The sequence below is a fragment of the Anser anser genome (assembly GCF_964211835.1).
Source record: "Anser anser genome assembly, chromosome: 4".
NCBI classification, from domain to species: Eukaryota; Metazoa; Chordata; class Aves; order Anseriformes; family Anatidae; genus Anser; species Anser anser.
Genome location: NC_139724.1, coordinates 59,057,082 through 59,081,183, shown reverse-complemented (window position 1 = coordinate 59,081,183; position 24,102 = coordinate 59,057,082). Strand labels below are relative to the sequence as shown.

The following is a 24,102-nucleotide window of genomic DNA, read 5'->3' as shown; positions in this document are numbered from 1 at the left end:
CACAGAATCTTATGTTGCTGATATTTCTAGAATGACTTTCCTTTCTTCATGATCCTCTTGAGATCAGAAAGTTTGGGAAGCCTTAGAAAGATTCAGAACTGTAAACTTTTTTTCTCTGGGTACTGTAAATCAGGTATAACCATTTTATGTAGAAGGCATTTGGATCAGTACAACAGTGTTACTGCCTGAATTATTACTATGCTGAATTGTTTAGATAGTGTTCTTTCAGAAAGCTTTGACAAGCTGTAATTATCAGTCTCCACTTGACATGCTTTTCCCACTGGCATGCTATTCTTTCCAAGGGACACTGTTTCCCACACCTTGATATTCTTTCTGTGAGGCTCCAAAGTCCAAGTCAGCTTAATGTGACAATGGATTTTTGCAGATCAGTGAAAACGATGTGGGGTTGAGATTTTTCTTTCAACTTCCAGATTTGCAGAACGGCAAAAAATCGTTCAAAATGCTCTGTGGTTTGCCAAGAATGAGGAGTGTTTCTCTTTGGGTGTAGAAAGAGCAACTGGGAATCCAAGAGAGGATCCCCAAGCTGTAGCTGGGAGTGTCTGCATTGTCTGCAGACGTTACTATTAAATCCAAATGTCATTTTTTTTTTTTTTTCCTTTGTCCTAAATATCTCAACAGTAGCTGTTACTTGTAAGTTTTGTAAGAAGATTAACAGATGCTAAATCTAACAGAAACTCAGTGCAATTGTTCTGCTGGGACTTTGTGACCTGTTTTTCAGCTTTCAGTAGAGATGGCATCCAGAGGAACTTCTCTGTTGTTCTGCAGAGATGTCACTCTGCTGACTCAGGTTTAAGAGGTCATTAGGCTCGAGGTGAGCAAGGGGGAGATGCAGCCTAACACATCACCCTCAGCAACCATACAGAAACAGAGCAGATGCTGAAATGTTTGACTGCCTTATGTTGTCACAGTCTGTGATCAGCAGATTTTCTCTTGACTGGTGATGTTGTATTCATATATTGCCTAGAGGCCACAAAGCAAGCAAGAAGAAGTGAATATGTTTCTTGTCAGCCTGCAATTTGTCTGTATTGGCACTTCACCATAGATCTTTCATCAGATATATTCATTTTGGGAAAATCTATTTTGTTTTGTGATCCCTCACATAATAGTACACCACAATTTCAGGTTCATACTTCTGCTTGCACTATTATGAATAGCATAATATATTCATTCAGCATAGTAACGTAAGACAGCATTTGGTATATATTTGTGTGACACAAGTAATTCAATGAGCAGTGGAAATGAGGAGACCTGGCTCTTAGGGAGTTATGTCTTAAGAGTGAGCAACTCTGTGGAGCCTCTGTGTCTGAGGGAAGATGAGTTCATGCTACAACAGTGTCAACAAATAGGTACGAGGGGCTATATTTTTTAGGTAATCATAAGTGTTCATGAATGTCTTTTCATGAACGCTTCAATGTACAGTCTTTTCATAAGAGGGGAAATTAATGCAAACTCTGTCCTCTACCCTGCTACATATTTTTGTAGAAGTGGAAGTGAAGACTCTGACAGTTCACCTCCTTGGTCATGCTTGTTCTAGCAGGCCAGTAATTAACGTTAAGTTAGAGGGGAAACAAAACAGGCTGAAAAACATCCACTGAACACCATTGCATAGGTATTATTAGGCATTTATGGAAAGTGTGATGGAAAGGGTTATGAGATAAACTAGATACAAGTCAGATATTGCAGTGGTGTAGATTGAGGATTGTTTAAATAATTCAGAAAATAGTTAAAATGAATCTTTTTCTGCAAACAGAACACTTCAGAATTCACCTGACTCTTCAAGAGGGCTTTAAAGTGATAATTAAGTGTTTGAGAGGAGCTATAATACTTGGGGGATTATCTTGCACACAGAGAGGGTCCTATTGACTCTATAGCAGTCAAACAGACATAATTTTGAAGATCACTGAAGTTCCCTGAGAAAGGTGATGGTTGCCAAAGTTCCTCAATATAACAGTAAAAAAAAATTGAGATCATTTGTAAGATTATTTAATTCTAATGGAAAGTAGACTGATGTAGAGGAGTGAGTGGCATCTTCTGACACGGGTGAAGTTTGCTTTTGCAAGGTAATGAATATAACTGTCCAAAATTAGTGGTGCCATTAACTGTTGGAGTTTCCATCTAGACCATGTTTGCATGGCACAAATATGCACAGGGATACTACAAGTAGCCTTGAATGTACTATCAAGGATCCTGAAAGTAATATAGCTGTGTTAGTGCAGCCTTCTGTCAAAGCTAACGAATGAGTGCTTCTCTGCAGGCAATGTAAGACTAAGGTGAGTGTGCTAATAAGCACAGAAATGTTGCATTTTGTGTCTCTGCTGGCTGAGAAGCTTTGCAAGGCCCTGCACTGAGTTCTAAAGGTCTGCATCGTAGAAGATGCGTGCAGCATCCTCAGCAGTGAATGGCTCTCAGCGTGTGGTTATATACACTGGCCATAAGAGGTCTAATGTGACTATTTGTTGGCAACTTATAAACATAAGGAAATCAGTGCATTTATAGTATTTACAACTAATACTGCAAGTTAATACCAAGAAATGAGTTTTAAGTTCAATAGTTTTGTGGGAAATCCAATATATCTTGTATTCTGTCCTTCTGTCCCATTTTAAGTACAACAATATGAAATGCCCCAGAATCCCACTCTGCTAAATTTTTTATCCTTGATTTCTGGGTATTTTGGTTGATCTGTTTGTATGTGTGTTTGTGTGCGTGTGTGCAGTTGTACAGAAAAAACAGGAATGCCCCAAATTTACACAAGATGCAAATATGGATGAATGTCTGATTTTCATGATGTAAACTGGTAAAATATGTGAGGAGAAAGGAGAGGTTGGTAAATGAAATTAAACCTGACTTTTTGATTGAAAAATGCTGTATTTCCCTCATTTCCCTGCTGTTCCTTTCTCAGGCAGCAGCTCAGATTTGACAGCCACAATTATGAAATCGGCATACCAAAGGCAATCTTTTTGTTTCAAAGAGGTAAATTCCATTTAGTCTTAGAGCTACATGATTCCACTTCTGTTCACAAAGAAAAGTTGCATTTCCCCAAGGAAACTCATTGGAAAAGAAACAATGAAAAAGTCTGAAATATTTTTCAATCATAGTAATTTATCATGGCTTTCATATCTTTTAACAGTGTTTCTAAAAAGTGCATGCAGATTATTTTTGGCTATACTGGGTTGTAGCATAGTATGAAGGCTTTAAGACTAAATGCATATCCAATGAGAATTTGTTCATTGCATCTGGATTTATTTTTCTCAAAGTGAATGGACACAGAGAGTTTCCAAATCACTAAGCTCCATCAAATAATGTAAAGTATAAAAAAATGTAGATCAGAATTTATGTGAGCTACAGTTTTGTTGTAGAATGGGTCTGACACGGTCTGTGGATAACAACACATAGTTGGATTCTGCATACATGGTAATAGAAATAAAAATAAAAATGTGTAGTCATCTTCCTGGGCCTAATTAGAGGATGAATACGTGAGAAAGAAGAAAAAAGTAGTCTGGAATGCAATTATATGGAAAATTTAATCTTATGTCTGACTACAAAGCTTTGTATGTTTGTATGCAATTGGTGGGATTAAAGTTGAAAGAGAAATATTCCTGTATTCTTTATCCCTGATTCATCCTTGTTAATCTTTTTGTTTTTTCTCAGCAGTTTTCTGATAAAATGGTTCTTCAAAATGGGCTTGGATTTAACTCTCCATATCTACCTCTTGCCTCCTGTATTTTGGAAGGTTTGAAAACCACTGCCAGGTATGAATTTCTCTTTGATGTGTTTGATGTCTCACTCTTCTCTGTTCATATTGCCAATTCATTTGCAGGAATTTTGTCTGGTACTTTTCATTAGTGTGAATGTGAATTCTTATGAGCAAATATAAGTATTTATCAGCACAAGCTAGCAAGGTGAAATGGTAAAAATTTCTGAGTCTTTCACAAACAGAAGGGACTTTAGCTTTAGATTGGTTTATCATTAGTTAATGTAAAACAGATGCTGCTAGTCATAGGCTATGCCAGGTAGCCTTCTTTCATTGTACAGAGCAAGACTGATAGTCACAGCCCTGGCAGTCAGGTAATACTATGTGATGTCTTCCAGTGCCATGGAGTATTTTATTAATTAAGTCTGTCTGTATACTGTTATTGGGCTATGATGTAATAGCTGTCATTGCTTTTCCTTGGCCTACTGTGTGGTACCTTGTTGTATAATGTCATCTAAATATGTGTTATGCATAATATCCCCTAATATCACCTGATTTCATTAGACCATTGTCCTCAGAAATCAAAGAAGTAGCTCTGATGCAAGCAGAATTTGTTTCAGTGACAGTGGTCATGTCTTGCCAGAAGGATGGGGGGGCTTGGTGGTTTTCTCATGCCTCCAGAACTGGAATGTTTCACGGCAGAATTTAGGAGACCAGCAGCCAATTCTTTTTCTTTTCCTGTCTTGTTGCTTTCTTTTTTTTTTTTTTTTTCAATCTGTAAAACATTTTTAGCTATTAGCAAAATAGGTGGTGTAGGAAAGTCAGAAGCCTGCTGAATAAAAAATTAAATGAGAACTTGGAATGAAAAATCAGAAAAAGGAAGGCAATGAAAAGGAGAAAAACCTGAACCAGAGAGTTTTAACAAGCTCCCACAACAATAGGGTTTAGGTCAGTGTAGTCTCTAAACATCAGTCTGAAAGTAAATCTTACATCAGTTTAAATTTGTTTTTTAATTGTCTATAGTTATGCAGATGCTGTTTATCATTCAGTGGCAGTACTGGAAAAAAAAGTCATTAAAAATAAATACTTTCACTTTTATGTTAAGGTTGGATTCTGATACTATCTAAGCAAGGGCATGCTGGGACTAAATCTATTGAAATAAATGCCATGAGGTATATCGAAACAGATGCAGTTACATCAGAATAAGACTTGCCATTCTTAATGCTCTTCTCTGTGCCTGCAAGATGGCTTAAACATTGCTGTTGGATTAATGGTGTAAAGATCATATAAATTATATTAGAATATTAAACAATCACCAAGTGGCAAATAGATTATTCCAGAGGGTATTATGTGTGGTGGCAATTGGAACCACTGTATTCCTCAAGCAAAGAAAAATGATTAGGTTGTGCCTGTTCTAAGGCATGGGGGTCCCCCATAAGTCAGTATGATTGCAGAGGAGATGACTTCAGCTGTGAGGCAGTTAATAATTTTGCATTTGGATTAACTAAAAATATCTTCCTTGCTATGTAGAACGTTCACAAAAGCATCATCATAAACAAACAAACAAAAAATGTTTTCTGCTAATTTAAGCTAAAAAGAGTAAACAAAAGAAGTCAGGGGGATTCAGTGCCGCGCTCTCAGCCTGGTGGTAACAGTTTATGGCCTTCCTATAACATGCATGACTGAGTAGAGTGGGTTTTGTGTTGAGTTGCTACCATATTGTATTCATTCTGATGAGAGAGAAAATTTAATAGCACTTAAACTTTGACTTGCACTGGACCCTGGAACAGATCCATCTTTATTATGTATACATTGCCTGTGCTTGCAAACCGAGAGAAATACAGCAGACTAAAAGCACAACAACAAAGAGCTTGATGAAAATGTATTCTCACTGCAAAATAATATCAGTGCTGTTATTATGTACTGTATTACCAGTCCTACCCTTCTTTTCCTTTTATTCTTAATCTTTCTTCTCCTTTCTGCTAAAATGTGAAATTTTCCATTTCCAAAGTTCTTGGTTTCCGAGTTGGAGCTCTACATCACTATTACAGTTGCTTTAAAATATTTAGAAATTGACTTGTTTTGTATTTCTATAAATTGGAAAGAAGACAGAACCAAAAATCTTTCTCCTAAAGCCTCATGAATCTGATCCATGTGCCTGACTCACTTTTGAAATGGGATAAAAGCCTAAATCTTGTAAGCTCGCATCATACAAGCCCCTGGATTTCATGTGGGAGCCTAAATACTTTAACGCATGTAGGCTCTGAACACTTCAGAAAATATTAGCAGAATGTGGCAAAAAGATTAACATTCAAGGAATCTGATTCTTTAATCCATCTTACAGATTAATGGGAACAACAGACTACTTGCTTTAGTAAGAATATTTATTTGACTAAAACTGGGCAGGCTGGGGAAAGCTGTGTTATAGATGGAGGTGCAATTTACATGTGGAATCCATTATGGTGACATAATACTTATTTACTGGTGGAGGTCATCACATGCTTCTGAAAAACAAAGCAGTATAAATAAAATCTTTTGAGCTTAATGGATAATGTAATGTCTAATGTACTGACTCTCGTCACATGGCAATACTATAAATCATTACACTTCAATTTAATTTAGTAAGGACACAGGAGAAATCCATTTACTAGCAATTAAGCTGTGTTAGGATGTTGGTTGTACTTTCTTGATTATTTCCTTCGGATTTACCACAATGACCTGAGTTACAGAAACACTATTTTAAGTTAAGAGGAAAAAATGACCTGGGTTCAAGCTGAGAACAAATGTTCTGACAACTCAAGTTTAACTCATCTGTCAGTATCTCAGAGTTGTTTGCATGAAACAAGGATTTTTTTTTCTGTTATGTTGGTTCTTAATCTTGAATATATACATGTATACTGGGAGTAGGAGGACGAAGCAAGAAGAGAAAAAAAAAACTAAATGAGGGAAAGCAAAGTAGTAGTAAAATGTAATCTAAAGTTTAACTTTGGGTAATGGAAACAGGCAGCTTGCTGAATGAAAATTTTATACCAAGAAACAGTGCTGTCTACGTGGAAATCAAAATGCTGTTGACAATAGTGGCTTCATATTTTAAGTCTGACAGGAGAGGTACAGTAAACAATTACTGCTATTTGGATTAGATAAGAAATAGCAAATTTGCTTGAAGGAAATTGTCACAAGGTCTGGTGCAGTTATAAGCTGTTATGTAGTAAATCAAATAGAAAAAGATGACAGGTGGTTTGCTTTGGTTGAGAAACATAAGAAATATCTGACCTTTGCACTGCACATATGAGTAGATTACAAAATGCAATTTAATTCAGAATGGTAACTAGGGGAGGGCACACAACCAGCCTTCCTTGCAGGAAAAGACATCTGTCTTATCCATCACTCATTGGGAACTAACAGTGTTTTGTCACATTGCACAAGGTCAGTACATCCTCATTTTCCAAAAGTAGGGAAACTTCCTGAGGCTTTATGTTGGCTTCAGACTTAATCATGTATCCTACCAGCATTACTTGCTGCCTCTGAGATGCTGCATAAACATTAACTAATTAGTCCTTGCCATAAATCTGTGAAATAGATCATTATTTTCAACATTGCCAACACCGTCATTTTTGCAGAGGGTAAAACTGAAAAATAGAGACTTTTGAAGGCATTTAAGCATTGTTTCACTCAGCATTGTGACATGGAAGACTTTGAAAGTATGTACATTTAGAGCTTCTGCAGACACTAGTATCAGCTTTAAATTACATAGTAGGGATACCAAAGCACCCAGGTTTGTGTCACCAAGACCAGTGGGCTCTGCAGGATGCCTGCCAATTCAGCTCCTTCTGGCTGTATGTCAGGATGAGGCATGGAAAACATTTTCCCCTGTGCACACCTTTATTTGGAGTACCCAACATAGCAGTCCATGGTGAAGCTGCTGTTGCCAGATTAACATGTTTTCGTGACCAGCCCAGCTGGATTGTGCAATGGGATATGCAAACATGGGGTAAAAGATGATATTTTTGCTCTTTCTGCTTACCAGTACATCTTGAATTATTTCCTGTGCACTGGTTCGGTTTAAACAGGAGAGGTAAATCATCCATTTCTCTCCTAGAAGAGTTCTGCCAGTGATGAGGGTAATCTGAGACTGAGGAGAACATCAAGACTATTTCCTACTCCCTGATGGCTACTGGCATCGTCAGGCAGGCTTTTATATAAAAGAAGCCATCACTTGTGTCAGAGACAGTGCTTTGTAACAGGCAGTCACAGCCAACATAAAAGGTACATTAATATCTTGGAAGGAATGACCAGCTTTCAGAAATGAAGCCCATGAAGCTCCGTGGGACACCAAAGATTTGTCCAAGCCTCCCTAAAGCTACATCAACAGATCCCACTGAGTCTTGTCTGAGCACAATACACAGATTTTAAGCCTCAGCTTCTTGTTCCCTGCTACTAGAAAACTAGTGAGCAAGGCTAGTACTGTCTGACAAACTAAAAATGAAAAGACCCTTTGCAAAATTAAAATGTTAAATTTGTAATTGGTAATATAGGGACCAAAAATTATAGTTGAAGTTCTGTATTAACTCAGATATAAGATATAAACAGATGACTCTGTGTCCAATCAAAATGATTACACACCGTCTGAATTTTAAATTGATTCCTATTAACCTGAGACGATTTTATGGGAATTTTTAATATAAAAGTATTCTCGGCAGAATTTGAATAATGATAATCAATAGTCACAAGTTTTGACAATTCTTACCCAGGAAAGTGCCTCAATGTATTAAACGGTCTATTCTATAAAACTTATTTGCTTAGTTTGATTGTGAAGAAGAGTAAATATTTTGGTTGTGCTGAGAGCTGTCGAACAGAAATGAAAGATGGAAAAGACATGTTAGGTCACCTTGAGGCCAAATTCACAGCTTCTGAAAGCTGGTATAATTCCATTGACGTCAATTCCTGTTCTTTTCACTTGGATCTGTGGATACGCAGCACCCCTGAAGTCCCTGACACCATGTATTCAATTTGTTCCATTTATTTCACCACAATTTTGAGTGCAGAGTCTTTTTGGCTGACTAATATGCTGATGTATTGGCTAATGTGAAAATATATGTTTTCTCGTTCCTGTACTACTGTACCTTTGCACCTCTAGCAAATTTAGTGGGTTTAGTCTTTTGCAACTAAATGCAAGTAGAATGATACCTGCACCTTTTATAGGTGTGAGTTAATCAGAAAGGCAGGCATCGAAACAGCAGAGCCTGCTAATGCATTTCCAGAGGTGTAAATTACCAACATGGCTTGAGTCTGGACGATTTTGATTAAGAGTGAGTTCAGTGAAAATGTGGCACAAAATGAAGACGCTTCGCACTGACTATCAATAAGTAATGATTTGTTAACAGTTTCGTCTCCTTTGGGATCCTTTACCACCAAACTATACTTCAAAGGAAATCCTAAAAAGTAAATTTAAGGATAAAGTACTGACAAATGTTTATATAAGTGTAAATTATAAATTAAATTTAATTTATAAATTATAAGTGGATATGTTCACTACTTTTTTGGCAATTGTTCAACTTTGTTCCTTTCTCCGAATTGTCACGTACTGGATTTACGAAAATGTGCAAAAGCAGAACACCACGGGATAGAATTAAACATTCAAAAAGAGGTATTTTGGAAAATTGTAAATATATTTAAAAAAACTACCAACTCTAAGTTACTGCTGCAGCATGATAGCACAATAGTAGCTTAGACAATGAGATGGAGAAATCGTTTACACATGTATCTGCTTCGAGTTCCAAGGAAAAATGTGGTTACTATGGCAACTGCCACATTACACTCATGCAGTCTCCGGAATAGATTAAATTGCTAAAAAACTGCAAGTTTTCATTTGACTCTTTGTTCAGAACTGCAGCTAAATGTGCTGAAGTTACTTAATCAAAGGCACGTCAGGTTGCATATTCTAATGTATTGCTGACTGAAATCTCAGCTTGCTTGTAACTTTGGCTTAGTTTTTCCGTAACATCTATTAATTCAAAATAGCTTTGTCATATTGATTTACTGTTTGTGTGGAATCTGTTTGGCCATATGCACATGTTAAAGTAGACACTGACAAGTATGAAATGTACTATAGGAAATTTCCAGCCTTATATTCATATAAACCCTAGATACAGCCAAGGGGGTAAGAAAATCAAGACTTCTTTTCCTTTCCATAGGAAACTTGTTCAGAGACCATCCTAAAATTTCATAAAAAGCTATTAATCGTTATATTACTATGAAAGCAGAAAGATCATGTGTTTTCTTTCCTATAGAAATTCCAGTGTAAGGGCTTGACACAGCTGATCAGCAGGTAAAGTCATCTAACATTCATCCTTTATTTGAACACAAACAATTTCATCCTTTATGTTGTAAGTGTTAAAATGCAGTGATTCTGAGGGGGGATGATTTCTTCATTCCTGATGTGTTTAAATACTTCAAAAATGAAGCTACCTAACATGCAGGCAAATTTTGCTGCAGATATTTTTTGGATGGCAGTCATGCAGAACAAAATACAAGATAAACATGGGATGCAGCTGTAGAAAACAAAACTTCGCTTTGAACAGCTGAGGTGCCAGATGATTTCATGCTGTGATAAGAAAACTATAGATAATTTTAAATTGCAGGTCTTTTGGAAATCCCCAAATTGTGGCTTCAGACAGACAAAATAGATATTCTAGTAGACATACCTAGAAGAATGTAAACCTGAAATCCTGGGATTATGTGCATTTGTATGTTGCATTAGGTGGTTTTGTTGCTGTAATTCTAGACCTTTCCCTCTATTCTATGGAGTTAATTTTTATGTATGTGCTTGCTGTTGATTCGTCTCACTGCTTAATGAACAATTTTTGTTATCTTCTCTTTTCTGGGCTTGCCCTGCTGGGACAGGGTAGAACAGTGTGCAAAGCCCGTCTGTGCAAAGCACTCTGCACAGTCAGGGTTCCTGGTTGCTTTGATGATGCTTTTTTTTTTTTTTTTTTTTTTTTTTCCTAATGGGACATGAAAAACACTGCCTACTTTTGACATTTTCTTATTTCTCCCTCTGGGTTACATTTCCCAAACTGTTGAGTGGGCAGTCCCTCCAGAAAGCATCTGGGTGGAGTCCTTGTAAAGGTCTGATTGCTTTGCTTCACCTCCAAAGTGCTATGAGCTTATCAGAACTGGGCTCCTGCTCCCCTTGCCTTTCTGAATTTAACACTTTCTTTACAGTTCTGTTTCTTGTGTTTTCCCTGGTAAATCCTTACCATTCAGAAGTTCTGTCTTTATTGGATCTTCTTTAGCCATGCTTATTTCTGATTTGTTTCCATTTATCTATCTGATGATTATTCGATGACATGATTGTGTCTCCTTTCTGTTTATTACTTAAAGTTTTAAACTAAATTAATGCTTTCTTCCACCCCTTCAAGGTATTTTTTTTACTTCTTTCCTGAGAGGACACAGTCTGGTGCTGAAACATTAGTCAGCCTTTTGTTGTGGATGACATTTATTTCATTTGCTTTCTATCCCTAATATAATAATTCTTACAGCCTATTTGAATATGCCATTTGGTATTTTACATAGAAATGCTGCATCATTGTCTTTGTAACTTCCTTGTTTGTAGATTTAACAGCACCAGGTTATTTAGGATTGCAGTTATTGGCTCTATGTGTCTATGAAATACATTATCATAAATATTCATGATTTTTGTGTGTATTTGATATTAGTTTGCAATGTTAATCTTGCCTCAGGACCAGCTTCCATCATGATAAGTACAAGAAATGCGTTCTTCTTGCCTACTTTGCAAGCTTCATAAATTAAAACTTTTGAATTATACACAGTGTAATTTGCCTTTCCGTGTCCCCTATGGTATTTCTCTCAATACCTTGTCATTGAGATTCCATAGGAGCTACTTATTTTCCCTGTAAGGTAACACTGGTTCTGTCTCCTTTGTCTTAAACTGTCACTTTGTTCTTTTGTTACCCACTTCATTGTGTCATCTCAGAAAAGAGGCTCCTGTGCTGCCACTTCCCTGGCAAAAGACATCCTTGAGGTGTGCTGGAGACTTAGGCTCTGATTGCTTGAAGGTGGGACACTGCTTTTGTTCATGGTGCTAGGGAGAATGAAGGAAGAGGACTACAGCCTCTAGACAGAAGGTAGCTGTCTTCAACTCTTTTCACTATAGATCCATCCAAAAGCAAAGCATGTGTAAAAATGCAGTTCACTGCTGGGAAGCAAACACACAAAAGATACCAAAACCATTTCACTATCCCATGTTATGTTTCATTCTTCTTTTTTTTTTTTTCATTTCCTTTTAGTTTAAGCTGCTCACTCTTAGTCAATATTCAAATCTGTTTCTGTCTGTGGTGATCATTTTATATACTCTGTTAAAAATGTATAAATGAATAAAATGTGTACAGCCTGGTTTTCTGAAACTGGCTTTCTGAGTAGCTACAGGGATACAGTAGAGTTGTACAATTGTACAATTACTTGACAATTTCTGCTTAATTTTCTTGATTATAGGCATCAAACATGCTTTTAACTATATTTCCAGTAAATTCCCTTTTTCTCAGTTCTTATGCCCAGATAACTTAGAAATTAAGGACAATTTGTAATGCATAAACCACTTGCAGAAAATGCCTACTTACTACTTTTATATTGATGATAAAGGCTCAGTTCCAAAGGAGAACCTTTTACCAGGAAGCCTTTCCTACAATTCGATATAGCCCAGGTTTCATTCACTATTAGCAAGATTCACACTTGTCAGGACCTGTCAAATATGTAACGATTTCCTTTCCTAGTGTCTTAGTTACAGTAAAAATTGAGCTCGTCGTTTATCCTGCAGCTCTCTCATTTTCTCTTACTACTAAAATTATCTCCAAGTTTTGGTTGCTACTGTTTTTTCACTAAGTAATTCCATAGAAACAAACATTGAGGACTGGCATGGAGAAGTGCTGTGGACTGACCACAGCCCCTGTTCCCTATACCTCCTGCACTGTGTGGGATGGGAGCAGGTGGAAGAACTGGGAATGGAGGGCTGAATTTGAGGCTGGGAAGAAGGAGGGGAGTAGGGAGAAGGTGTTTTTAGTTTTATATTTGTTTCTCACTAACCCACTCTATTTTAAATTATCAATATATTGAATTAATCTTCTCCAAGTCAAGTCTGTTTGGCCCCTGCTGGTAATTGGTAAACAATCTCTGTCTTTAACCCATGAGCTTGTCCATGTTATTTCTTCCCCTGTCCTGTTGAGAAGTGAGAGAGCAGCTGGGTGAGCATCTCAGACCCAGCCAAGGCAAACCCACCACGCATATTTTGCTTTCAGCATCATAACAAGTAGAAACGGTCTCCGGTAGATGGATTCCTCTTGTGTCGAAACACAGCTGTGCTTTCTGTTTTACTGTCTATTGCTGTACCATTTACAATGACACCAGGCTCCACAAACAGACCTTCCCAAATTCAGTTTTGGTAAAACAGAGAACTTTATCCAAATGAAATTGATGTAACTGTGAAGAGGATGCACCCTGATGTGTTCAAAATTAATTTGAAGGACACACAAAGGGAGTAACTTTATTCCACATTCTGGAGAGAAATTTTTAGCACTGAACATGTAAAAGAAATGAAAGACTATAATTGCTTTTATAACAATGTCCCTTTAATTATGTCCTTCTGGCTAACGATCTATTCTTCTTCCTTTACTGATCTGTTTATCAACAAATTACTCTCTCTTCTTCCACTGATCTTTTAGATATTTAAAGGGTAACAATGTAAAATCACAGTAGGGCAAGCAAAATGAGCACAAAGTATGTGAGGTTTAAGAAAAAGGAGGAATTAAAGAAAAATGAAAATGCAGTGGGGTGATGTAAGGAGAAGAAAACACAAAAGATAATAAGTACTTTAAAATGAAAAGGACAGAGAGCAAAAAGAAAGGGAAGAAAAATATCCTGGAATGATAAACATTTTAAGGTAGTTATTAGCTTAATGAAACATTTGCAGGATGTACCTCAGGGTGTGTATATAGGCATGTGCCCGTGGGGACTCCCAAAGCACCTCAGCTATTTATTCAGATAAAATTATAGCATTATACTTCAGCCTTCAACAGAGGTCCTTCCAAAATGCCACAAATGGATATTGCCCTTGCAATCTGTGGTTTCTGGTTACCTCTTGTACACCAGATCTCACACATAAAATTAGGTGTTTTTAAAGGAGCAATTGCAGGGTCATTCAAATAGCAGGGAGGGGGAGGGATTAGGGAAAGGCAAACATTTGTAGCGAACATGACTGAAGAAAACCTTCATGCGGCTCTGAATGCCAGAAGCAATGATAGAAGGTCTCGGTGAAATTTAAAAAGCCAGAGTGAAAGCCTAGGGATATATTAGCAAGCAATAACAAAGTGCACACGCTACTTTGGAACAAGCTGCTTTAAAACATGTGTGGGGACCATGTATATTACGCAGTTTAGCATTACTTTTTGGAATTACATTCCAACTTTTTGGTATAGGACATAACCCATGCCCTACAAACTCCTACTGGTTTTTCCTAATTCAAGCAGTGATCCATTGCAACCCCATTGTATCTTCCCATTGGCTTTCTTTTGTAAGCACAAAGACGAACACCTGTTCTGCCAGTATGAGCTGCTCATGTCCTGTGAGCTCATACTGAGTTTTAATCAGCTCTCACTTGGAAAATCATTCAGGCTGCAGTTTTTCTTCACATTTACGCTTATTGAAAAGACTAAATGCTTCATCTCAGATGGGAAGGAACTTGAAATGCTGGACTGTCTTGCTGACAGCACTGCAATCCTATAATCATTTAATGTCTTTGTAAGTATCAAAGTGAATATACAGGAATAACTTCAACTGACCATGTTTTTGAGTAAGAAAAAATAGCAGGTTTTCATGTACAGAGGTGCCAACCAGCTCAAGAGTCAGCAGTGATTTTCCTTCCATCTTTCACCGAGAATACTTAGTAATGAAAACTGTGAATTAAAGACTGATTGATCTGTCAGGCCTCTTTTCTCAGAGCTTCTGCTTGATCCTTCCATCTGGATGCAAAATGACTTTTAAAGAACCTCTTTTCATTTGTGTGCAGGTTTTCAATGTGTACAGATCAGGTGAGTATTAGGATGTCCTAATTAACTACAGCAGGAGAAAGTGGAGACAGTATTTATTTATATCATCCAGACTCTGAATGCTGAAAGACCCCTCCTCCCCACGTTTTCATAACGTTTGTAAATTTAATTTTGCCATCCTAGTCCCCTTCTTGTTCTCTTCAAACACTCAGGACAAAATTTTGTCCTACTCAAAGTCACTGGACACCTTTGAAAGTAACTGATTTCCAGTACTGAAATTACTAAATTGATACGATAATTCATTGGACCTGAATCATCTCTGGTACAACTCTATTGCTAGTCATCGGGTCATGGATGCAAGATGTTGTGATGTGTGTGTATGTCTGTCATGGGGTGTGAGCCACAGGTCTGTTCATGTTGCAATGCTTAATACATTTAGCATGGATTATTTGTACTTTGTTCTTGTATTTTTATTTTTAATAATGAAAGGTATTTTAATAAAGCCTTTCATAGGGAAAATAGCATAATGTATTTGCAGCTAGAAGAAGTCTATATTGTATGTATTTGTATGAATACCATGTTCTCTGGTATTCTACAGGTATTTACTGGCACAAGAATTGTATATGAAATATGTTATATAGAAGATTTAGAAAGAGTATAAAAAATGAGTGCAATCAAATAAATTTCACCAGAGACATTGTTTATATTTAAAGCTTTTTTTTTTTTTTGTGAGATTTTTAGGTCACTGATACAACTTGTTTTGTGTTAGAGCTTTTTAAGTAGGTGCTGCAAGAATTATTTTATAATTGGAATACATGTATTTTTCTCTCTTTTCCATAAGAGTGCCTGAACTGATTTTGTTCAAGTTATTTTTGTTTCTGCATTTTAGCATTGTGCAGAAATCATGGATGCAGTTCTGGTCTGATTGAAGGTCATGGTTAATCATTGATTAGTTTTAGTGGGGGAAGGATTATGTGGCAAGGTTTCTTACTATACTGAAACTTCTGAGAATGATGTGTAACCAAAAATAGACTTTTGAATTGAGTACTCCCAACTGCTTAAAGCTATTTTCACATGCATTCATTAAAAACAAGTCATAAAATTAGAGGAAGGAATGATGGAAACAAAAAGAAGGAAAGTTATGTTTGAGGGTAAATGCAATTAGTTTGAGCACTATAGTTCCAGAAGAAACTAAACGATGCCATAATTAGACCAAGCCAAAACATTTCAGGAGAATGTTTTTTAAAACCACAAAGCACATTGATTTATTATCTTAATGTATTTGATAAATAGCTTCAGAAAATAAAAGCAAACAACATGATTCAACAAAACAAACAACTTTCACGCCCCCTCCCAAAATAAGAAAAATGAGATGTTTAGCTTTACCCTAAAATGAAATTTTGAAATTAATCTTCCCCAATTAAAATAAATAAATAAATAAATACATCCATATATAAAGCATTCTATTTTAATTGATAAAAATGCTTAGGCTAAGCAAAGGTCATCACAGGGAGGCAGGCTGAAAAGGGATGTGAGATCTGTATAATGAACTGAAGACATATCCAGAGGTGTGACATGGTAATTTGTGACATTCATACTGTTGCTCCTTCCTAGTCAGTAATACCTCTGGGTTTACACTGGAAATAAAGCAAGAAGGAAGAATCCATTAATATGGGCAAGAATGTGAAAAAAAATAAAAATCTCTTTGATCAGAATGTGCAGGGCAAATGAGAAAATTTGGTTGTTAGTGTGGTCATCTAGCTTTTTGTATTCACAGTGTTTCGGGGCATAGTCAGACCTATTTAGAATGGAGTTCTTATGTTAAGATTAATATTAAACTACATGCTCTCCAAAATACATTTTTCCATAAACTTCTTTTTATACAAATTTAAGGTGTTATGATAAATTTAAGTTAGTTGTCTGTACTAAAGCTTGTAGTTTATGCAAATGGTTATGAAAGTCATGATTACGCATTACTAGGATGAGAAGTACTGACAATTTAGTCAGAAATGTTTTCTCTATCTAAAGCAACTGATTACATTTAGAAGATGAATCATGCTTACATGTATCCTAGAATTATAAGAATTCAAGTAAGAAAAGAATTGGATGGCTAACAGTAATACTTTTCATTAGGAAAAGAAGAAAAAGAAAAGAATAAGACTATAATTAGGTGCTGGACACAAATTTATTACTGTTCTGATTCACCTTTAGAAAGACCTATCCACAATACAAGGTAACATAGCAATGCATTAATAATATGCTGAGCTACCATCATGTTACCAAGTTTCGAAAGATAGTAGAGCATCTCTTGTTTGCTCAATACATGGCATATATCCTTAGTAGCATGTATAGTGCTTCTGTTTGCATATATTCAAATGCCAATGGTTTACAACTAGAAAAGGATTTATGTATTTAACTGCATTTCTTGGCAAGTACTATTTTATTTTATTTTATTTTATTTTATTTTATTTTATTTTATTTTATTTTATTTTATTTTATTTTATTATTTATTTTTTAACTGAGAACTGAGAAGTTATTATCTAAGCCCATCCCTTGACCAGTTTGACTGTTCTGTCATCTAGTCATAATACGCTGGCCTGTCAGGTATATCTAGTTGGCCCAATAGTTACTTTAATCTCTCCCAAATGAAAGAAATTTCCTGGACCAGAAAAGAGACCTGTTACTTGACCAGTTTCAGAGACTTAAAAATGCTGTGTAAATAACTAAAAAATAATGAAATTCACTGTTAATAAATATAAAGTAGAGCATGCTACAGTTAAAAACTAAAGCTACTTGTACACTTTACAGCATTCTAAGCTAAGATTACTGCTTGAAGAAAAGGAGTGAAATAATTATAGGCAGTTCAGTGCACAGCTACAGTCACGAAAGTTAGCAAGATATTGGGATGCATATGAAATAGGATGAAGAATAATAACAGAGATTATTATAATGCTTCTGTGAGTCAGTAATAGGGGTTCTTGTATAATACTGTGTGCAGGGTTGATCACCCCATTTCAGAGGGATATTAAAGAACTATAGCATTTATAGCGAATCTGGAATAGCTCTTGTAAGAAAATTGAGAGGCTGTGGGTTTTCTTTGGAAAGATGAGTAAGTGGGGACATAATAAAAATATGCAAAATTCAGAGTACTGTTGAAAGATTAAGAGCTTTTTTTTTTTCCCCTTCTGTTTCATAATCCAAAACCAAAAAGACCATTAATGAAAGCATTCATTTTATTTACTTGGATTTAGAATAATAGAGATGTCTATCCAAGACACTAGGCTTCCTAACATAATTACACAATAAATATCTTTACATAAAACTTCAGCAGCACTAGGATAACCAGTTCCACAAGGACTCGGACAGTCATCTGCATGCTATACAGAAAGCAGTGCAGGAGCATGTGTAATAAAAGATAGTAAATTGAAAACTGATAATTTTTTTTTTGCACACATAATTAAACGGTAGAACTGTAGTGCAACAGAAAGTGATGAGACCACAAATTTACCAATGGGATTGCATGTTTGTAATGATAATCAGGATATCCAGGGTCATTACAGTTAATTTTAAGAACTTTGTAGATCATGTTTTGTCTCACATTTCGGAGCTTAAACTTAGCTCTAATTATGTGAGACCAGGATGAAACTCAGTGCAGACTGTAGATAATTTCCAGTCTGTAACATTTTTATACTCTGCTCTGAAACAATTTTGCTGGATGCTCTTAGAGATCATTAAGACCTGATGGACCTTGATGTGATCGAGTATTTTGATTCTTATGCTTCTATATTAGTAAATATGTTGGCATCTGCATCTGGGAAAGCAGAATTGTTATGAGGCAAGATGTTAAGAAGCACTGAATATTACACTTGCACCATTAGAGAGCCAAATTGCTTTTAAATACTCATATAGGCATTCCTGATGGTAAGGAATTTTAGGCAGATGCACTGTTACCTCCTGTATGGGGAAATGAGTTGGTTTGATTGGAAAGATTGTATTTAAAGAGCTCAAAGTGTTAGTTCACATATTTCAAGTGCAGTCAGACTGGCTATCAGAAACGTTTTAGGCAGAAGCTATTTTTAGTGGTGTCTCTTTCAGTAAAAAGTAAACCAAATTTTGGTTTTGCTCCCTATTTTGGTTACTAGTTTCAGAGTACCTTCAGAAGCATATGCAAGAATATATAGTGCTAGACCACCCTGGTATCCATTATAAACAATTCTCCTGTCAACAAAGGGGAATAAATTTATGTGAGACTTTCTGAAGCCCCACTAATACTCTAGCATGCAATACTCTGGATGGGAATCTTTCAGCATCTCAGTTCTTGGTGGTATGTGGTCAATTGAAAAGCAGTTTGTAATACGCTGAATAAAGCTGCACCACGGCTGCTGTAAAACTTGGTAGAGCCATGTGGAAAAGAGCATGGAAAGGTGTTAAGAAACATGCCATAGAATTTGTTTCACTTTTGTTGTATATAAAAATAAAATGTTAGACATGCTGAAAGAATGGATGTGGACAAATTAGTGCTGGGTAAACTAAGGAGTGAACTAAGTATGTGTTCTTGTACAGTAGAGTGTCCACTTATCTACCCCACACTATTTGCAGAGGGATGCTTTGCCTTTATGAAGAATTGTCACAGAATAAGAAGATGTACTCAGCCAGATAATTCCACTGGAATAATTGACATGCTACGAGTTCAAATCCTAGACTTTTTGCAATAACATTTTCGAAATCTATAGGTTTTATGTGGGGGCATTGGGAAAGAGAGAATTAATCTCTCTTGAAAAAAAGAAAAAACAAACAAACAAAATAAATAAAAGATAGCTCATCTATTTTAGCTTTATCAGCATATAGAGAAACTACTTTGGGCACTGTAAGACTGTTTACAGCATCAAGAATATTCCAATTGCTGTGATACACAAACTAAAATGAACCAAAAAGAGAGATGCTGTTATAAGGAAAACAGGATGCAGTTTCATCAATATTTCTGAGAACACTGAAACATGCAAAGCTGCGGATAAGAAACTCTTAGCTTCCCAGTTGGCAATTTATTGATTATATGAGCTGTTCACTAATGAGATAACTAGAAGAAGCCAAAGTCAAAAAGCTTGCAAAACCAAATATGCTGACACTGTTTAACAATGAGCCTGTTTGCACAGAAACACCTGAACTTTGCTGGTGGAAGGAAAATGGCTTTGCTTTCTCTTGATTTATTTTTCTTTAGCCCATTGTAATATATTATTTAGCTCTATAACAAGGATATTATTTAGGCAGAGTCTTTCATCAGACCCAATTATACTGTCTCAACAGAGCTCTGAGGAGTAGCTGCATTTCAGAGAATTTGTATGCTACATCTGCAGGTAGTTGACTCTGTTTTTGCTAGTTAGGAGGAGTGTGGGACTCTGTTTGTACAATTTATAAGCAGTTAATTTCCATAGCAATACCTTGTGAGTACCAAGGCCTCTCATACATTTGGTTTTGCTCTATCTTGTCTTTGATTAGCTAGGAGACTCTGCCTCACCTTCACCGATGTCTTTTCCTGCATTGCCATGCCTTTGCTTAGTCTCACACGGACTATGACACCTTGAACAGAAAGCTTTGGAAAGCCAGTGACCTTAGACTGCTCTTTAAATCTACCTGTTTTCTTAAATAACTCTTCTCTTCCAGCATAGACTTCCCATTGAATGTTGGAAAAACGATATTTTGGGCTTGCATGTAGACAGGTCTATTCGAGGGTCTGTCTTGGAGCTCCCTTCTCTTCATTGTCCAAATTGGGGTCAGGCTGGAGTATACTGGAGGTTTCTTCTGGCAAATATAGATAGGATTTCTTCTGATGAGAAGCAGGGAGCAAGCAGTTGGGGCTCGTGTGTGCTGGATGTGACCAGAGCATGTACCAGGCCCAGAAGCTAGGAAATACTGCTGGGTGCTGCAGTTTAAGCGTGGCCCTCCCCCAGTCACCTGAACTCCAGGCCGCAGATGCTCGATGAAGGATGTTAGGTAACTTCAACCCGACACAATATAACTCCATGGCAAAATTCAGCTTATCTGTTCAAAAACCTGAGCCTGTAACTCTGGCATGAATTCCTTGTAAGCATGGATCACCAAAAGATCCATCATCTCTCAGCTGGGATGCAGCTGGACAGCAATGATAGAGCTGTGCAGGCTCTCTGCAGTCAAATGACACAGAGTGCGTGCTATACTGATTAATTCATGTTTGCTCTAAGTGGACCATATATTTCTTTGACCTCTCCTCCCTGAAATACATAGATAGCAATATGTTTATATTTATGCATTAGAAGTACTTTGAGAATCCTATTAAATGAATTGCTCATGTAGCTTGTCTTCTGTTACAAGAGAACACAAGTTAATCAGGTCACTTAATGCAGTGTGGTGAAGAGCATGATAGAAAATCTAAGGAGATTTTCCCTGTGACTTACACAGACTAGGGTAATGGGCATAGCATTTGTGTCCGAGGATTTTAGGTAGAAAAGATAAAATGCTTGAAGAACTCTTCATTTTCTGTGGAAGGAATACAGCATTTCCTCTTCCTTCACACACATCACTCATCACCGTGTTGCCTTCTATGATAAATGCTACAACGGGGGGATAAATATTCTAAGGGGTTAGTTTTAAAGAGGGATTTTTGGGGTGGAGTGGGGAGGATTTTTCATAGCGATTTATGGGAGATATGATTTGTGCAACTAAAAGCTAGAAAACCTTTTGTTGTTGATTTCAGTGTGCTGATGAGCTGGGATTAATGTTCTTTGGTATTTTTTTGTGCTTGCTGATGTAGTCAAACATGCAGAAGTTCTAAATTTATATAGCATGTACTGGAACCAAGCTTGCCTTTTCATTCAAATGCTGTTATGAACAGGTGGCATTTCTTACATCTAATGACTCTTAAAATGACACACACTGATGGGTGAGTCTAGAGCAATAACAAAATAAATAAAGAAGATACCTAGCTATAGTCTATCTGTAGCAACAGTAAACATCAATTCTGTTCTTTGAGACCAAGCAGAGTTAACTTCTGTGAATGAGACATAGGGATTTTTTTATTATTATTTTTTATTTATGGCTATATATGTGTGGATGCAGACTTATATACATTTGTATATGTGACATTGTGACCAGGCATTTTTTTACTATTTCTTTTGCTGAGGGAGTTTACAGATTCTGCATTCAGAAGATTAAAAGGAACTGTTTACAAGAAGATACACAAACACTGTCTGTAACTGATATGCCACAAAGCTGTGGTGATAATGCTGTTTTAAAATGTGTACTAGTGGGGACACAGAGGTAATTTCCATAACTACTGCAGCATCTTATGCCTCTAAGAAGAACTGGTAGCGCAAAGTTACGGTTGTGGAATACAAAATGGAAGGTGCTTATTAAGTGTTCCAGTAACAAGAAGGAAATATTTGATATAAGGTATGAAAAGGGAGCCTCCAGAAAGGTGCTTTTAAGCTACAGTATTTCCTTCTCATTTTAATAATTTGGGTGATGACAAAAAATCAATAACAAGCTGAGAACTCAACTTATAAACCTTGCTTTATACAAAATTTCTCAGATCCTAGTTGTTTTTTTTTTGGTCATCATGCAGAGGAAATTTGTTGGAACTATGCTAGAAGCAATATTCACAATGGCTGTTTTACTTTAATAAGATTAAGACACAAATATTTCTGTGCTATGTTCTTTGTCCTGAGAATATAAAAACTAATTTGCCTAGGTTTAATCTTGAAGACTAGTTCTTGTATTGAAATGCTTACTGTCTAGGCAGCCACCCTTATTATTTTTGCTATACAAGAAAGAGGGGCTGTGAAAGTGTTCTAGCATCACAACCAGCCACACAAGGATCTACCAAATGCAGAAAAGAAAATGCATCTCCTTGGTCACATCCCAAGTGACTGTCTTCACATGCCCATCTAGTTCCCTTTAAAGCAGCTTCCAGTATGGCAAGGCGTTTCCTTCCTACTTTGACAGTCCAGTACTGGATCCTCTGGATCTGTTACATACACTCCAGACACAGTTTTGGGTTCCGGTAGGTGTCACAATGTGTTTACCCTGTACGTATCAACTAAAGGAAATCCTGCTGCCAGTTCTCGGGTGACAGACAAGTTGGTTTAAAGATGTCATAGATAACTTCACATTGGCCTAGAGTGCACTAGTAGAAGTTACGATTTCAAAAATAAATTGGAGGACTTAAAACGGGAAGTAAATATAAAAAATGAGATGTATTTTCATTAAATTTTAAGTGGCTAAATTGTTGTAAGCTGCATCCAACTATTAACTGCAAGATTTTGTCTTGCAGAAGCACGAAGGAATAAAATAATGGCTGTAATATTATTTATTCATAACACAAGAAGCTGTGAAATCCATTGCAGTTCAGCTATGTTTGTATTAGGATGCAATACATCCCCAAAGAAGTGAGATTTTAGTGTGATCTGATCAGTGCTGAGAGCCTGCTGTCTTCACAGCATGAATTTCAGAGGGGTTTCTTCATCTTAGCACCCAGTCTGGCTTGGTGGACTGAACGCCCGTTGGTGTTTGGGGTATGTGAGATGAGCTTCATCCAAAAGACATCCAGATTGTGTGCTCCAAGACTCTGTGATTTAAGTTGAAGTGCAGGAAGCAATCTTTCAATTAATGCTTTTGAATTAAAGCAATAATGTAGATGCATCATTTAAGTCCCCATTGTCCCTAGTCAATACAGTAGCTCTATTCAGCCCAATATTCAAAACAAAACAACAAAACAAAACAAAAAAATGTTATATGTGATCAAAACCTGTGTATGCACATCTCAGCCAGGTTCAACTGCCCAGATTTAGGCCAAAGCAGAGAAACTTGCTTACTCCACTGCACCAGGACCCTTTGCACTTGGGGAATGTGGCTCTGCTGAAGTCAGTACCCCTGTGTCTTTACAGCTGTTGGTATCCAGAGAAGTGTAAGAGTACCTATCTGAAGTCTATACAGAGGTAAAAGGGCTTCGCAGGTATAAGAAGCAGAAGTTTTTGATTTAACCCCATAAAAAGATAAGAGTTATACATGTGTTATTTATGTAACTTTATGAATTAGTGGCTAAAAGCAGAGCTGGAGAGGGCTTCTCTGAGAGACTGCATTACGGGAATCAGCCGTATAAGAGACCTTATACCTGGCACCACACAAAATGAAAACTCTGTGAGATGAGCTCTCTAGGGAGCAAATAATCACCTCATTGACAGTACTGAGCTGCATTAATATGCACCAAAAGTGATGCTAGCAGTTTCTGGAGAGCAAATTATGGTATTTCTATCTCTCACATCCTGCAGGTGTCTCTTCACTGGCAAATAAAATGGA

The 24,102-nt window shown here is 36.7% G+C and overlaps 1 long non-coding RNA gene across 1 annotated transcript in view; it reads left to right on the top strand.

Annotated features, from left to right (window-relative positions):
- Nucleotides 1–4,039: 4,039 nt before the first annotated feature.
- Nucleotides 4,040–24,102, top strand: part of LOC310898493 — a 29,010-nt gene continuing 8,947 nt past the window's right edge. Inside the window, exon 1 of the long non-coding RNA XR_014583340.1 lies at nucleotides 4,040–4,086. This is a non-coding gene — a long non-coding RNA (uncharacterized lncRNA). The remainder of the gene's footprint in view (nucleotides 4,087–24,102) is intronic.